The following is an 18493-nucleotide window of genomic DNA, read 5'->3' on the forward strand; positions in this document are numbered from 1 at the left end:
ATATTTACACATTTTTTTCATTTTTTGAAATGCTATAGTCTGTTTCAAAAATGTACTTTTATACGAAAATGGTTTCATTCAAAACTGTTGTTCAAAATTCACCGTAGTAGTTACATATTGGGTCGGTTTTGGTATCAATATGATCAGTACTTGATGACATAAAAAGTATCATTGGAGAAAGTGGACATTATCTTCAGGCCCTTTTTAGCAGTACCGCATTTACTCAAAAAATCAGAAATATTTTTTTCACATTTTTTGACTTGGGTCACCTCTGATAAAAAATTGTGAAAATTCAGAGAGTAATGCCAGAACGTCTTGAAGATGATTTTTGGGTGGCATATATATTTGCGCATCTAACGAACTATGAATTGCATGATTCTAGAAAGTATTAAATACCGTATACAGCGTCGACATTTCTTTATCATAGTGCTCAAAAAGTGTCAAAAACAGTAATTTTACTTGATATTTGATGTGAAACCGTATTTTTTGGTGACAAATCAATTATTGTTTAACTGGTTTTTAAGCTATAGTCTGTTTCATATTTGTATTGCGTTTTACCTTAGGAACAAGGGTGGGTTCGACTTTTGACTTACTGTGGAGAGAATATGTCATTTTCTGAACTTCTGCTGATTTGTTTTTGAAAAAAGCACGTACACGTCTAGAGTTTGGCTATACCAATCGATTTTTAAACATGACAATCTCGATCCAAGTGCTGTTATCCAAATTACCAAATTCAGTGAAAATGTACAGAAATGATCCCTTTCGAATATTGAAATGTTCACTCGAATGACAGACTATAAAAATTAGAATAGGCATGACACTTTGTAGTTAACAAATAGTTTTCGATGTTTAAACACAAATATTTACACATTTTTTCATTTTTTGAAATGCTATAGTCTGTTTCAAAAACGTACTTTTATACGAAAATGGTTTCATTTAAAACTGTTGTTCAAAATTGACCGTAGTAGTAACATATTGGGTCGGTTTTGGTATCAATATGATCAGTACTTGATGACATATAAAGAATCATTGGAGAAAGTGGACATTATCTTCAGGCCCTTTTTAGCAGTACCGCATTTACTTAAAAATCAGAATGTTTTTTTCACATTTTTTTACTGGGGTCACCTCTAATAAAAAATGTGAAAATTCAGAGAGTAAAGCCAGAACGTTTTGAAGATGATTTTTGTGTGGCATATATATATGTGCATCTAACGAACTATGAATTGCATGATTCTAGAAAGTATTAAATACCGTATAGGTTACGATCAACCATCAGATTTTATGGGCGCCGCCATTTTATGAGCATAACATGGTATTCAGAATTAAGAGTATAGCTAATCCTGATTGGTTGATATGTGCGCCCGTTATATTTTGTTATAAGAGACTTCGTGCATTCTGCATTGTACCAAAGGCCAAATAAATTTGAGCTATAGTCTGTTTCATATTTGTATTGCGTTTTACCTTAGGAACAAGGGTGGGTTCGACTTTAGACTTACTGTGGAGAGAATATGTCATTTTCTGAACTTCTGCTGATTTGTTTGAAAAAAGCACGTACACGTCAAGAGTTTGGATATACAAAACGATTTTTAAACATGACAATCTCGATCCAAGTGCTGTTATCCAAATTACCAAATTCAGTGAAAATGTACAGAAATGATCCCCTTCGAACATTGAAATGTTCACTCGAATATGACAGACTATAAAAATTAGAATAGGCTTGACATTTTGTAGTTAACAAATAGTTTTCGATGTTTAAATACAAATATTTACACATTTTTTTCATTTTTATACGCCCGTCAAATTTTTGACGGGACGTATTATGGTATACAAATGTCCGGCGTCCGTCCGTCTGTCTGTCCGTCTGTCCGTATGTCCGTCTGTCTGTCCGTCTGTCTGTCCGGCGTAAACATGTCGCACCGTAACTTGAGAATGACTTATCCAAATTTCATGAAACTTAATATAGTTGTTTCTTATGATGGTCAAACGATCTGTATACTTTTTGGTGTAAATAAGATTAAAACGTTTTGAGTTACAGGACTTAGTAACTAAAACAGGTGTGTGTTTTTTTTTCACATGTCGCGCCATATCTCAAAAACAATTTATGATTATTGATTAAAACTTTACACACTTCTTAGTTATATTAATCTTAAGATCTGTATACTTTTTGGTGATGATTCAAAATTTTATTTTAGAGATATTGAGTAATTTGTTAAAAAAAGGGGGAGGGGTTTTTCACATGTCGCGCCGTATCTCAAAAACAGGTTATGATTATTGCTTAAAACTTTACACACTTCTTAGCTATAGTAACCTTAAGATCTGTATACTTTTTGGTGATGATTCAAAATTTTATTTTTGAGTTATTGAGTATTTTGTAAAAAAAGGGGGAGGAGTTTTTCACATGTCGTGCCGTATCTCAAATACGATTTATGATTATTGCTTAAAATTTTATACACTTCTTAGTTATATTAATCTAAAGATCTGTATACTTTTTGGTTTTGATTCAAAATTTTATTTTTGAGATATTGATTTTTTTTGTTTTTTAAAAGGGGGGTTTTCACATGTCACGCCGTATCTCAAAAACGATTTATGATTATTGCTTAAAATTTTACACACTTCTTAGTTATATTAATCTAAAGATCTGTATACTTTTTGGTTTTGATTCAAAATTTTATTTTAGAGATATTGAGTTTTTTGTAAAAAAAAAAGGGGGTTTTCGCATGTCACGCCGTATGTCAGAAACTATTTATGCTTATTGCATAAAAATTCACACACAAGACAACGGGCGTATCATGCGCTCATGGCGCAGCTGTTTATTTGAAATGCTATAGTCTGTTTCAAAAATGTACTTTTATACGAAAATGGTTTCATTTAAAACTGTTGTTCAAAATTCACCGTAGTAGTAACATATTGGGTCAGTTTTGGTATCAATATGATCAGTACTTGATGACATAAAAAGAATCATTGGAGAAAGTGGACATTATCTTCAGGTCCTTTTTAGCAGTACCGCATTTACTCAGTAAATCAGAAATATTTTTTTCACATTTTTTTACTTGGATCACCTCTGATAAAAAATTGTGAAAATTCAGAGAGTAATGCCAGAACGTTTTGAAGATGATTTTTGTGTGGCATATATATATGTGCATCTAACGAACTATGAATTGCATGATTCTAGAAAGTATTAAATACCGTATAGGTTACGATCAACCATCAGATTTTATGGGCGCCGCCATTTTATGAGCATAACATGGTATTCAGAATTAAGAGTATAGCTAATCCTGATTGGTTGATATGTGCGCCCGTTATATTTTGTTATAAGAGACTTCGTGCATTCTGCATTGTACCAAAGGCCAAATAAATTTGAGCTATAGTCTGTTTCATATTTGTATTGCGTTTTACCTTAGGAACAAGGGTGGGTTCGACTTTAGACTTACTGTGGAGAGAATATGTCATTTTCTGAACTTCTGCTGATTTGTTTGAATAAAGCACGTACACGTCAAGAGTTTGGATATACAAAACGATTTTTAAACATGACAATCTCGATCCAAGTGCTGTTATCCAAATTACCAAATTCAGTGAAAATGTACAGAAATGATCCCCTTCGAACATTGAAATGTTCACTCGAATGACAGACTATAAAAATTAGAATAGGCATAACATTTTGTAGTAAACAAATAGTTTTCGATGTTTAAACACAAATATTTACACATTTTTCATTTTTTGAAATGCTATAGTCTGTTTCAAAAACGTACTTTTATACGAAAATGGTTTCATTTAAAACTGTTGTTCAAAATTCACCGTAGTATAGTTACATATTGGATTGGTTTTGGTATCAACATAATCAGTACTTGATGACGTATAAAGAATCATTGGAGAAATTGGACGTTATCTTCAAGCCCTTTTTAGCAGTACCGCATTTACTCAAAAAATCAGAAATTTTTTTTCTCACATTTTTTGACTTGGGTCACCTCTGATAAAAAATTGTGAAAATTCAGAGAGTAATGCCAGAACGTTTTGAAGATGATTTTTGTGTGGCATATATATTTGCGCATCTAACGAACTATGAATTGCATGATTCTAGAATGTATTAAATACCGTATAGGTTACAATCAACCATTATATTTTATGGGCGCAGCCATTTTATGAGAAATAACATGGTATTCAGAATTAAGAGTATAGCTAATCCTGATTGGTTGATATGTGCGCCCGTTATATTTTGTTATTAGAGACTTCGTGCATTCTACATTATACCAAAGGCCAAATAAATTATTTTCCTTAGCCCTTACGGAACTGAGATGTCTTTTAAACGCTAGGATGAGACACGTATTTTTAAGTGCAAAATTGATAGGCATGGGAGATAAGTACAAATTACGCTAAGAAAAGCAACGCGAATCTATATTTTTTGGACCAAAAAATACTGTCCTAATAACTTTTCTTTAATTCTAGCAAGGTTTCGTTAAAAAAAATCAACTTTCTAAAGTCTGTATCTCGAAAAAGGCTATCATTGTCGCCTATGGGGAAATTAATTGTTTTATTTCAATCTTGAGGCCTTTGATATAACTAGTTACAAAAAACATAGAATTTCTTGTTTATCAAAAAAAAGAAAAATCGAAAATTTTAAACAATGCAAACTACATTTTAGTATATTTTCTCTGATATTCTTTTAATTTTATGAAAAAACAACCAATCCTGAACTCCAAAAGTACAAACATCCAATGGCAGTCAATAATTTCCATTTAAATAAAGAAATGATTGCACTCTTATTCAACAAAAACAAAAGTTTATGCATATTTATCCTTCAATTATTCACATTTTATACAAAATTACTTATCTAAAGGCATTTATAATGACTGATTGCAATTGACGTTGCATTATTTCTGATATAAAAGAAGAAATAATTGCATTTTTAAACAACTTGAACAAAAATTTAGTATCTTTTCTCTTAAATTCAGCATATTTTATGAAAAACAACCAATCCTGATATACAAAAAGTACTAAAATCAAATGGCGGTTCATAATTTTTATCCAAATAAAGAAATTATTGCATTCATATTCAATACAAACAAAAGTTTAGGCCTTATATATCTAAAATTCTGATAAAAAATCTTATCTAGAGGCCTTTGAAATAACTAGTTACAAAAAACATTGCATTATTTTTTATCAAAAGAAGAAAACTTGGTAATTTTAAATAATGCGAGCAACATTCTAGTATATTTTCTCTGACATTCATTTAATTCTACGAAAAATTACCAATCCTAAAATAAAAAAAGAAATGATTGCATTTTTATTCAACAAAAACAAAAGTTAATGCATATTCATCTACAAATGTATAAAGAGGGGCGTAAAGGGGGGTAACTGCACGGAAGAACGCGAAATAAAATTGCCATTTCACGATGAACGAACAAATAAAAATTTCTTGCACGTTGATCTTTTTACCGATTTCACGAAACACGGTAAATAACGAACCTTTTTCACGGCTGCACGTGAAATAAAAATGGCAAAACACGTTGCACGAAAATAACCCTTTACCACCCTCTATAAATTATTCACATCTTATACAAAATTACTTATCTAAATGCATCTATAATGACTGATTACAATTGATGTTGCATTACTTTTGATATAAATAAAGAATTATTTGCATTTTAAAGCAACGCAAACAAAAATTTAGTATTTTGTCCTTGAAATTCAAGTATTATTCTCTTTACACTATTAAGTATCTTGAGGCCTTTGAAATAACTAGTTACAAATAACATTGCATTATTTTTTATCAAAAGAAGAAAATTGGTAATTTTGAACAACGCTAACAACATTTTAGTATATATTCTCTGATATTCGTTTACTTTTATGAAAAAAAAACCCAATCCTAAACTATAAAAAGTACAAAAATCCAATGGCGGTCAATAACTTTCATTACAATGAAGAAATGATTGCATTCTCTATTAAAATAAGAGAATATGAAGTAATACATATAATGCGTGAAAAGTAATTTATATATTTTTTTTATGTGTTATTGCGACCAAGTTGATTACAAATTAACAAGTAAAGATGTCTTCGTAGAGGTCCGCGTTTATCGAATGTAAGTACTTTGGAGTTCGTTTTACAGAAGAATTTTAACTATATACGTATCCGTCCGATCCGTGCATATAATTACTTTACAGATCGATCACTGACCGTTGTCACGGTAACTCTCACATAGCTTATTTGACGTATCTGACGGATTCTATGGGTTATCGATCACCGATCAGTCATCGATCACCGATCAGTCATCGATCAGTCAAACAACATCCGTCACCGATCATTCACCGATCAGTCAAGTTCACATCAAACAGTAACGCCTAAGGTTGCAAGTACTGTACCATAAGCTTGCTATAGAACAATTTAGACATGAAAATCAATCAAGGGACAATTGGTTGCAAAAATTTGTAATACAAAGGAAATTGAAGATGGATTCCATTTTGTACTAGTTTGTCCCATTTTGGCTGATATAAGGAGATATTTTTTAACCATTTTGGTGTCAAAGTAACTGTACATTTTTTGTAAAAAAGACACGTTAATTAGTCTTTTTTAAATAAAAATTTAAATACTTTGAAGACTCTTGCTATGTTTTTGAAAAAGGCTAAATGCTGTACAGAGGAATGTTGTCACTGTGACTTTATGAAAATGAATATACTTGGTAAATAAATCAATTAATTACAAATACTGGTCTATTACAAATATTTTACAAATTAATACGATATATATATATATATGTACAATAAGTGTGTGTTGTATTGTTTAATATATGTTACTATTAAACTGTAGTTGACAATATAAATTGAGAACTTATAAATGTATCGTGGGCTGGAGGCCTGTTTTTGTACAATACACTTGATTTGATTTGATTTTGATTTGATTTTGTTTTGATAAAAATGTTATATGTTATTCAGATAATTTTCAAACTAACTCCGCAAGCTAACAAATTTAGTCGAAGTTTAAGTTATAGTTATTGAAGAAGCAAATCGGTATATGTTATTTAATCTGCAAGGCTGAAGTGACATTACTTGACCCGAACGATGTATGAGTTGTTTTAGATGTTTTTAACACATGATGCCGTCAATTTAAATGAATGTTTTTTTAAATATTCATGCAGATCTTTGATTGTTTCTGTTAAATTTATTCATAATGTTTACATAAATTCGTGACGATTTAGAACTCGACATATTTTGTAGACACCTGTCTAATGTTGAATACTATGTGTTGCCCTCTAGATGTCCTTATGTGGTTTTTGTCGTTTGAAGGCTGTCTTTATGACGAATAACCCACATCTCCTACAGTTTTAATTCTGTTTGATGTACTTTTAAATTTGTGTATGACAAATTATAACTGAAAGGGTTCTTAAGTGTAGATTAATTTATTTTATTTCCCTTAAGAATATGTTCAGAGGAATATTATTCAAAGAAAGATGTATTTTTATGTATAGGGCAAAGTATACAACAACAAAAACATTTCACTTTTTACCCACTCCCCTAATCATTTTTAGGATTCTGAGTCCTGAGCGATTTTCTGATTTGCTCGCCTCAGAATCCCTTATCAAACCCTATTAAGTCTATTCGGGAAAATATTTACCAAATACCTCTCCTCGAACATTTGCCTTTTACACTTACATCACCATTCTGTACACCCGAAGCAGGTAAGAATTGAATAGCAGAGATATCAGTCTTTCATATATTTCATAATAAAACGACAAAGTTTGTACAAAAAAAAAACTGATCAACTATGTCGTTAATGCAGGGTCACACGCGAATCATAAGATTGCATGTTCTCACATGACATAGGCAAAGTATATTTGTTCTTAGTTTGCTTTAATCTAGATAACTCTCAGCTAAGGTGGACATTAACTGCCTTAGATATACTGCACAGAACATTCAGACTAGAAAACCAACGGCCTAGTATATATATAAAAAAAGCAATTAACGAAAACAAAATATGAAATACGTTAACAAGGGACAACCACAAAAGTACAGGCTCCAAACTTGGGACAGGTAATCATAGTATATAAGCAGCGGGGTTAAATGTTATTGTTGGATCCAAACCCTCCTCTTAACACGGGACAGTAGTGTAACAGCACGACACCAGAAAACGATAAAAATATGTTGAAATAGACTCAACCCATCAGTTTGTTAGTATGCAAAATAAACATTGAACAATTGACAAATACTGGTTCGATGACACAATAAAAAAAAAACAGGGTACCATTTAACTGCACCAGATGCGCATTACGACAATACATGTCTCTTAAATGATGCTACAGCCCAAAATATTTAAAATCCAAAATCTAATATATAAACGTTAAAAAAGCTGAATAAAACAAAAACAATTTTTGTAGCCACATCTAGAAAAGGAAACAGAGCTTTGTATGAAGAAGAACACCTGACAAAGAAATAATGTAACGGAGACTAAAATATCAATCCATACACATTTTTCGGCCTTGTTGATTTATTTGTAGGTCTGGTCTTGCTGATCATTTTTGCATTTTTAAAATGTTTCTCAGGGTCGTCAAATTGGTTATTTATTCCTATTTCATTATTCGTTACTTATTCCTTATTCGTTACATATTCGTTACTTATTCCTTATTCGTTACTTATTCCTTATTCGTATCTTATTCGCTTTCAATATGTTGCCCCTTTTAATGCTTTAATTTCTTTTCTTTTATTAACTCTGGTGTAAAATATTGGTTCGAGGAGGTAAAATTACCCTGTTAGCAGTATGTTCCTGTTTCCGCACTCGACTGATACCCTGTTACTTATTCGCTATTTGTTCGTTCCTTATTCGTTTTAAATATGTTGCTTCCTTTAAAAGATTTCTTTTCATTTCTTTTTTTGTGTCAGTGGTGTTAGTTATTGGTTCGTAGAGGTGAAAATACCCTACTAGCGCGTATGTACCCGTATCGGCGCTCGACTGAATCCCTGTAACTTTTCAGCTACTTATTTGTTCCTCATTCGTTCTTTACTTTTACCTTTTTATACGACCGCAAACAAATTTTTGTGGTCGTATATTGGAATGACGTTGGCGTCGTCGTCGTCGTCGTCCGGCGTCGTTGTCGTCGTCCGAAGACACATTAGTTTTCGCACTCTAACTTTAGTTTAAGTAAATGGATCTCAAAGAAATTTTACCATAAGGTTCAATACCACAAAAGGAAGGTGGGGATTGATTTTGGGGGTTATGGTACCAACAGTTAAGGAATTAGGGGCCAAAAAGGGGCTAAAAATAAGCATTTTTGTAACTTCCAGACATAACTTGTGTGTAAGTGTATGGATCTCTCTGACATTGTACCACAAGGTTCCATATCACAAAGGGAATGCTGGGATTGATTTTGGAGTAATTGCCTCCAAATTTTAGGAATTAGGGGCCAAAAAGGGGCAAAAAACAAGCATTTTTCTAGTTTCATGACAATAACGTGTGTGTAAGTGTATGGATCTCTCTGACATTGTACTACAAGGTTCCATATCACAAAGGGAATGCTGGGATTGATTTTGGAGTAATTGCCTCCAAATTTTAGGAATTAGGGGCCAAAAAGGAGCAAAAAACAAGCATTTTTCTAGTTTCATGACAATAACTTGTGTGTAAGTGTGTGGATCTTTATGAAATTGTACTACAAGGTTCCATATCACAAAGGAAAAGCTGGAATTGAGTTTGGGGGTAATTGACCAAAAAGCATAGGAAGAAGGGGCCAAAAAGGGGCTAAAAATAAGCATTTTCTAGTTTCCAGACAATAACATGTGTTCAAGTGTATGGATCTCTCTGAAATTGTACTGCAAGGTACCATACCACAAAGGGAAGGCTGGGATTGATTTTGGGGGTAATTTCCTCAAAATTTTAGGAATTAGGGGCCATTAAAAGGGCAAAAAAACAAGCATTTTTCTAGTTTCAGGACAATAACTTGTGTGTGAGTGTATGGATCTTTATGAAATTGTACTGCAAGGTTCCATATCACAAAGGGAAAGCTGGGTTTGAGTTTGGGGGTAATTGCCCTAAACGTTTAGGAATTTGGGGCCAAAAAGGGGCCAAAAAATAAGCATTTTTCTAGTTTCCAGACAATAACTTTTGTTCAAGTGTATGGATCTCTCTGAAATTGTACTGCAAGGTACCATACCACAAAGGAAAGGCTGGGTTTGAGTTTTGGGGTGATGAATCATAAGGGGGTTCAAAAAATTGGGGGGGGGGATTTTTTTTTCCTTTTTTTTCTTTAGAATTTTCCATTTTAAATTGGTTATTTCTGATTTATATATAAAAGCAAATAATAATGATATGGTTTGAATAGGTAAATTGAAAATTTTTATTTCTTAGACCACTTTCATTCTGTGTCAGAAACCTATGCTGTGTCAAATATTTAACTACAATCCAAATTCAGTGCTGTATCAAGCTTGAATGTTGTGTCCATACTTGCCCCAACTGTTCAGGGTTCGACCTCTGCGGTCGTATCAAGCTGCGCCCCATCGGAGCATTTTATTAATGCTTTCTTTTCTTTTATTTTCTTGTCTCTGGTGTTAGCTTTGGGTTCGGTGAGTTGAAATTACCGTGTTAGAGCGTATGTCCGCGTCTCTATGCTCGACTGATGCCCACTTACTTGTTCGCTATTTATTTGTTCCTTATTCGACTTTTGTACGTTGGACCATTTTAAATGCATTATTTTCTTTTATTTTCTTGTCTCTGGTGGTAGTTCTGGATTCGTAGAAGTGAAATTACTATATTAGCGCATGTGTACCCGTTTCTGCGTTCGACTGATACCCTGTTACTTATTCTTTATTTATTCGCTTATTATACGATACCCCCTTTTAATGATTTCTTTTCATGTCTGTGGTGTTAGTTTTGGTTTCTTGGAGGTTAAATAACCCCGTTAGCGCATATGTGCCAGTTTCTGCGCTCGGTCGATAACCTGTTACTTTGCGACTTATTTGCTACTTATTTGGTTCTTATTCGCTTTTTTTACGTTGCACCTTTTTAATGCTTTCTTTTCTTTTGTTTTCTTTTTATGTCCCGCCACAAAGTGGTCGTTGTCCTGTCATTCCGTCATTTAATCATTCCGTCACTCCGGAACACACTGTTATACGGGCTTTTTTTTTCTAAACACCTTCACATATTGAGCTGATCTTTAGTATGTTAGTCTACTATGATGGGTTACAGATCGAGTTTACGTTTGGGTCCGCATCGCTGATTTTTGCCGAAATTACGGGCTTTGGACTTGAAAAGTTTCGGGAAAATAACAGTTATACGGATTTTTTATTTTCTAAACGCCTTCCCATATTGAGCTGATTTTTAGTATGTTAGGAAGAAATATACAGTTAGGAAAAAGAAAAAAAATTTAACCTCATAAATTTTACCATCCCCTATTCCTTGCTTTCTTACAAATTAAGCCTACTGTTTGTGTCATATATGTGCATATGTTTATAATCAGTATCTTCCATAGATTTGATATCTAGGAGTTAAAATGGTTAAACATTATTTATTTTTGGTGTATCCATGGCAACAATCTACATTTATTTACAATAAAATATTGCAAATAGCGGGGCAAAGATGTCACATATTTGACCAAAATTTGGCCAAAATTAGAATTTCAATTCCTTTGAGTAATATCTTTTCTAAAACTGTTTAAATTTATCTTTCAAGAGATCAAATAAAAATCATATGTCTTTCGTCTCATTTTTTATAAAACTGCGTCAAAAAGTTCGTATGAAAAAAATAGTGTTTGTAAACATTACAATAATTTCTGGACCTATGGCCGTTCTAGCTATGAAAATACGGACAGTCAATCAGAAAATAGCCCATAAAACTTGTAAACAATAATCTTGATTTTCTTATAAACCCACTTTGATGGCTAAATTAGTCATCTGCTGTCTTAAAATGAATTTTATTGCACAATAACTTTCATATTTGAAAAATCCACAGGGGCCAAAATGCGAAACCATACTCCTAACTGTGAATTGCTACCTTAGTCTACTTTGATGAGTTACAGATCTTGTTAACGTTTAGGTCCGCTCCGCTGATTATTTCCGAAATTACAGTCTTTGGACTTGGAAAGTTTTGTGAAAATAACAGTTATCCTTTTTTTTCTAAACGCCTTCACATATTGAGCAGTTCTTTAGTATGTTTGTCTATTATGATGAGTTACAAATTTGGTTTACGTTTGGGTCCGCTCCTCTGATTTTTGCCGAAATTTCGGGCTTTGGAGCATAAAAATTTCGTAAAAATAACAGTTATACGGACTTTCATTCCCAAATTTCCACTCCTAAAAACGGTTTCAATTTTGTTTTGTCAACGGGACCATTCGTGGCTTTCCGACACATTTAGTCTTGTCTTTGGTGTTTGTTCTTGGTTCGTAGAGGTGAAATTGTCCTTTTAGCGCGTATGTAACTGTTTCCACGTTCGACTGATACCCTGCTTCTTATTCGTTCCTTATTCGCTTTTTATACGTTGCGCCTTTTTATACGACCGCAAAAAAATTTTTGTGGTAGTATATTGGTATGACGTTGGCGTCGTCGTCGTCGTCTGGCGTCGTCCGGCGTCGTCCGAAGACACATTGGTTTTCGCACTCTAACTTTAGTTTAAGTGAATGGATCTCTATAAAATTTTACCACAAGGTTCAATACCACAAAAGGAAGGTTGTGATTGATTTTGGGGATTATGGTACCAACAGTAAAGGAATTAGGGCCCAAAAAGGGGCCAAAAATATGCATTTTTGTAACTTCCAGACATAACTTGTGTGTTAGTGTATGGATCTCTCTGACATTGTACCACAAGGTTCCATATCACAAAAGGAATGCTGGGATTGATTTTGGGGGTAATTGCCTCAAAATTTTAGGAATTGGGGGCCAAAAAAGGGGAAAAAACAAGCATTTTTCTAGTTTCATGACAATAACTTGTGTGTAAGTGTATGGATCTTTCTGAAATTGTACTACAAGGTTCCATATCACAAAGGGAAAGCTGGAATTGAGTTTGGGCGTAATTGCCGAAACGTTTAGGAATTGGGGGCCAAAAAGGGGCCAAAAATAAGCATTTTTGTAGTTTCCAGACAATAACTTGTGTTCAAGTGTATGGATCTCTCTGAAATTGTACTGCAAGGTACCATACCACAAAGGGAAGGCTGGGATTGATGATGGGGGTAATTGCCTCAATATTTTAGGAATTAGGGGCCAAAAAGGGGCAAAAAAACAAGCATTTTTCTAGTTTCAGGACAATAACTTGTGTGTAAGTGTATGGATCTTTCTGAAATTGTACTACAAGGTTCCATATCACAAAGGGAAAGCTGGGTTTGAGTTTGGGGGTAATTGCCCTAAAGGTTTAGGAATTTGGGGCCAAAAAGGGGCCAAAAAACACATTTTTCTAGTTTCCAGACAATAACTTGTGTTCAAGTGTATGGATCTCTCTGAAATTGTACTGCAAGGTACCATACCACAAAGGGAAGGCTGGGATTGATGTTGGGGGTGATGAATCACAAGGGGGTTCAAAAAATTTGGGGGGGGGAGATTTTTTTTTTTTCCTTTTTTTTTCTTTTAAAATTTTCCATTTTAAGTTGGTTATTTCTGATTTATATTTAAAAGCAAATAATAATGATATGGTAGGAGATACACACCAAACAGGATGTGTAAATTATTGTATAATAAGTATTGTGCAATAGCAAGAAATTTTCAATTGCACAGTATTGCACAATAGCAAGAAATCTTCAATTGCACAGTATTGCGCAATAGCAAGAAATCTTCAATTGCACAGTATTGCACAATAGCAAGAAATATCCAATAGCACAATATTGCACAATAGCAAGAAATTGTCAATTGTACAGTAATGCGCAATAGCAAGAAATATTTAATTGCACAGTATTGTGCAAAAGAAGATACTTCGTATAAATTGCTTATTTCTTGACCAATTTCAATGGGGTTTTATTCTTGAAATCTTGGGGTTCTTGAATATGCTGAATCTAACCGTGTATTTAGTTTTTGGATTTTGGGCCCCGTTTTTAAATTGGTCAACATTGAGGTCCAAAGGGTCCAAAATTAAACTTTGTTTGATTTCATCAAAAATTGAATTATTGGGGTTCTTTGATATGCCGAATCTAACCGTGTATTTACATTCTTAATTTTTGGTTCCGTTTTCAAATTGGTCTACATTAAGGTCCAAAGGGTCCAAAATTAAACTTAGTTTGATTTTAACAAAAATTGAATTCTTAGGGTTCTTTGATATGCTGAATCTAAACATGTATTTAGATTTTTGATTATGGGCCCAGTTTTCAAGTTGGTCCAAATCGGGGTCCAAAATTAAACTTTGTTTGATTTCAACAAAAATTGAATATATGGGGTTCTTTGATATGCTGAATCTAACCATGTATTTAGATTTTTGATTTTTGGGCCCCGTTATCAACTTTGTCCACATTGAGGTCAAAAGGGTCCAAAATTAAACTTTGTTTGATTTCATCAAAAATTGAATTCTTGGGGTTCTTTGATATGCTGAATCTAACCATGTATTTAGATTTTGGATATTGGACCATAATAGGTGAATGTCCAATTTAAAATTTTTAAGTTCTTAGACCACATTCATTCTGTGTCAGAAACCTATGCTGTGTCAAATATTTAATCACAATCCAAATTCAGGGCTGTATCAAGCTTGAATGTTGTGTCCATACTTGCCCCAACTGTTCAGGGTTCGACCTCTGCGGTCGTATCAAGCTGCGCCCTGCGGAGCATTTTATTAATGATTTATTTTTTATTTCTTTTCATGTCTATGGTGTTAGTTCTTGTTTCGGCGAGTTAAAATAAATCCGTTAACGTCATATGTTTTGGTCATTTGTTTCAGCACTTCACTCACTACAGATATTTTTCAATATTTCAATGGGTTCCCACTTACAAATGTATGGACATACACACAATCACACTCACCCTCCTGTTTGGATTCAATAAGCTTTGCCCACTTACCTTAATGACATCAATAGCAAACCATTTCTAGAATAAACATTTCACAGTGGGAAGAAAGATTCGAAAACGGCTCCAAGGAATATCACCTCAGATGGATAAAACAAGTAGAACGAAGAAAAGTGTAATGTAAGGATAAGATAAACGACTGGAGAGAGATGTAGTTTCTGTCTCAAATTTAGATTCAGAGTTAAACTTTAAATTTAAAGTTTTATTAAAATCATCAAAAATTTTCAGTACTTTTTCATTTTTTGTCTTTTGTTTTATACTCTGTAGAAATTATCTAATATACAAAATATACAAATATTCTTTCCATTTGATTTTAAGCTGGTGAGATCAATAAAATGGAAAATGGAAATGGGGAATATGTCAAAGAGACAACAACCCGACCAAAGAGCAGACAACAGCCGAAGGCCACCAATGGGTCTTCAATGCAGCGAGAAAATCCCGCACCCGAAGGTGGTCCTCAGCTGGCCCCTAACTAAAATTGTGTGCTAGTTCAGTGAAAATGGACGTCACACTAAATTCTAAAACATATAAATGAACTAAAATTAAAAAAAACATACTAGACAGATGGTGACAAACGCATGTGTTTTGGACCAAAATCGATTGCACAGCTGACCAAATTCTTCTTTGTTGATAACACTACAGTGGTCTCGATAAATAGGATGTTGGTGTTTTGTTCGAAGAGACAAATAAAAGTGGTGTTTTGTTGGAAGAGTCAAATCAAGTTTGGAGCCTGTTGTTCAGCGGTTGTCGTTTAATGGTGTGGTTCATAGGTGTTTCTCGTTTCTCATTTTTTACATCGATTAGACCGTTGGTTTTCGTGTTTGAATTGTTTTACAATAGTCATTTTGGGGCACTTTATAGCTTGCTGTTCGGTGTGAACTAAGGGTCCGTGTTAAAGGCCGTACTACGACCTATAATTGTTAACTTTTTATACATTGTGACTTGGATGGAGAGTTGTCTCATTGGCACTCATACCACCTCTTCATATTTATATAAGGGTTTTGTTGGAAGAGACAAATAAATTTGGTGTTTTCCAAATGGTCTGTCGGTGTATTTTTGAAACAATTTTGTGAGAGATGTACCGAGTCGCCATTGTTGTGCCGTCCACAAACATAGTTATTTTCACACTTGTTTTGTTTTCCCAACAATAAATTATCGAACACAAATTTTCCGACACATATCAAGTTCGCGTGGATCAGATACATCTTTGTCTTGTTACAAAAAGTTGGAATCAATGTCATTGGGCGGTGTCGGAGGTGGTAAAGGTATACTGCTCACCAAATCTGGTAGCAAAAAGGGAACTTATTTTTGATAGAGATTAGATTATATATGTCTTCTTTGTAAAACAGTTCGTCCAAACGAATCATCAAGAGTTGGTGTAATGTAGATAGGCGTTATGCATTGATCAAAAATAATTATTCTATATAACCTAATCATTTTTATTCCAAGTGGTAAATATATATGGTTTATGATTTCAATAATGGAGCACATAATTGGTGCGGTTATTTTATGTTGGTATTAGTTTGCCAATCTTTTAAATTTCAAATCTTCTGGTGCTAGTTGATAGTCATTATGGGTATCATGAAGTTTTTTGGATAATCAAAATCGCATTTGATCATATATCTATAATCATTATCATCTGGTTTGTTTAAAATCTGTTCAATTTACCATGGATCTATCCAAATCAAAACCTTTAGGTAAATGTTGTGTCATAGCCGATCCATATAAACTGTAATAAGCATCTATATGAGATAAGAATTTAGTTGTTCGTGTTTTACCATAGTCCACCATATATGAATAATAAGCTTTACTATGTCTATGAGTCATCATGGCAACTCCTGCTCTAGTTGAGTTTTCAAATGTAAGCAGCATATCTATTTCAGACAAATTCAGATTTCAAAACTAAATTGAATCATCAAAATTGTTTCGTAGTTTTCAATTAACCTCTTGTTCCACTTTTTTATAGTATACTTTTCCACTTGTTTTGCCCGTTTTATTTTAGTACTAACACCATTTTTGTTAATGATGTACCTTATCTTAAATAATGATGTCATGTTTTACTTACAAGAATTACTTTAAAAAAAATAAAATAAAAAAAGATTTCTGAGTATTCGCAAATCACTTCACATATTGCTCCTCCTTAATATGTTCCTTTAATTTATAATACAATTGATTTGATTAAAAATTGTCTCCTTTCTTTCCAAAACGAAATTTTTTTCTCGTTACAATGTTTTGTATATGAATTAGGCCGTTGGTTTTCTCGTTTGAATTATTCAACACTGGTCATTTTGGGGCAGTTAATAGCTAGCTAGAAGTTCCTTCAGACACTTGTCAAAAACAAGAAGATCAAAGAAGCCAGATCATTTAATTTCACATTCTGATATATTTGATGATGTTCTTTCCATTTACAATCCAAATTTTCTGATTGGGTTCCATTAATATATCCTCCAGAACTAGGAATAGACGAAACAACAGTCACGGCTTCCTCCGCCTCATTTTTAGACTTTTACCTCGAATTCGGTCAACTCAGTACCACAATCTATGACAAACGAGACGATTTTGATTTTGAAATTATAAATTCACCCAACTTTAGCAGCAGTATACCAACTTCACCTGGATATGGGATATACATTTCCAACCTCATTCGGCATTAAAGAGTTTGCAGCTGCTACTCAGACTTAATAAAACGTCACCAGTGTTTGGAAGCTGATAAACCAGGGTTATGTCAAAGAACGTCTAGTCATTTTTCTAAAAAAATACATCGACAGATACCGTGCAAGACCTTGCTTATACATATTACGTATCAACTTAAAATAATACATGATGGTCTTGAAGTATAGATTCTAGGTACTGACGTTGTTTGTCATCTTAATTACGTGTTATAGTGTTCTTTTTATTTGACTTTGTATATTATTAACTTTTACTGTTTAGTCCATTTTTGGTAATCTCCTTTTAGCGTGGCTTGGTATTTATACATCCCGCCATTGTGTCATTGTGATATGGTCATTGTGTTTTATTCTTGTCTTTCATTTTTGCTTAATAATATGTGTTTTGTCAATACAGTGTCTATATGCCATTATTTTCTTTGTTGACATAGTTGTTTGGTTTTTTTAGTGATTAAGATTATAACACATGAATTTAATTTTGGATGTAACACGTCTTCTGATTGGCTGAAAGTGTTTTGTCTATCAGCTCATAGACATAATTTTGTCATGTGGCAGTGACGTCATCATCGTGAAGTTTTTTTTCATAATTTACTCCTTAAAAAATGCAATTTAGAATTAATTTATAAGCAAGGACTGTAATGTTTTTCCTGTCTATTCGAAATAACCTCAAAAATGTGGTGCACACTTTTAAATAACCCGCAACGCGAGTTATTCAGTGTGCACAACATTTTTGGTGTTATTGCTATATAAACAGAAAATATATTACAATCATTCCTTAAATGTTGACTGCTGTACCCCAATTTTTAACATTTTATCTAAAATGTATGTTTGTTTTGCTCACGTATTGTTGGCGACTGTCATACAGGTGAGAGGTTCAGC

The 18493-nt window shown here is 33.2% G+C and overlaps 2 protein-coding genes across 4 annotated transcripts in view; one reads left to right on the forward strand and one right to left on the reverse strand.

The window, feature by feature from the left end:
• LOC127725335 (protein fem-1 homolog C-like) overlaps window positions 1-18493 on the reverse strand; it is a 236574-nt gene that overhangs the window by 102149 nt on the left and 115932 nt on the right. The gene's annotated exons all lie outside the window — the stretch shown is intronic.
• LOC127725336 (uncharacterized) overlaps window positions 1-18493 on the forward strand; it is a 62008-nt gene that overhangs the window by 40090 nt on the left and 3425 nt on the right. The gene's annotated exons all lie outside the window — the stretch shown is intronic.

Source organism: Mytilus californianus, unplaced genomic scaffold (genome assembly GCF_021869535.1).
Source record: "Mytilus californianus isolate M0D057914Y unplaced genomic scaffold, xbMytCali1.0.p SCAF_15, whole genome shotgun sequence".
NCBI lineage: Eukaryota > Metazoa > Mollusca > Bivalvia > Mytilida > Mytilidae > Mytilus > Mytilus californianus.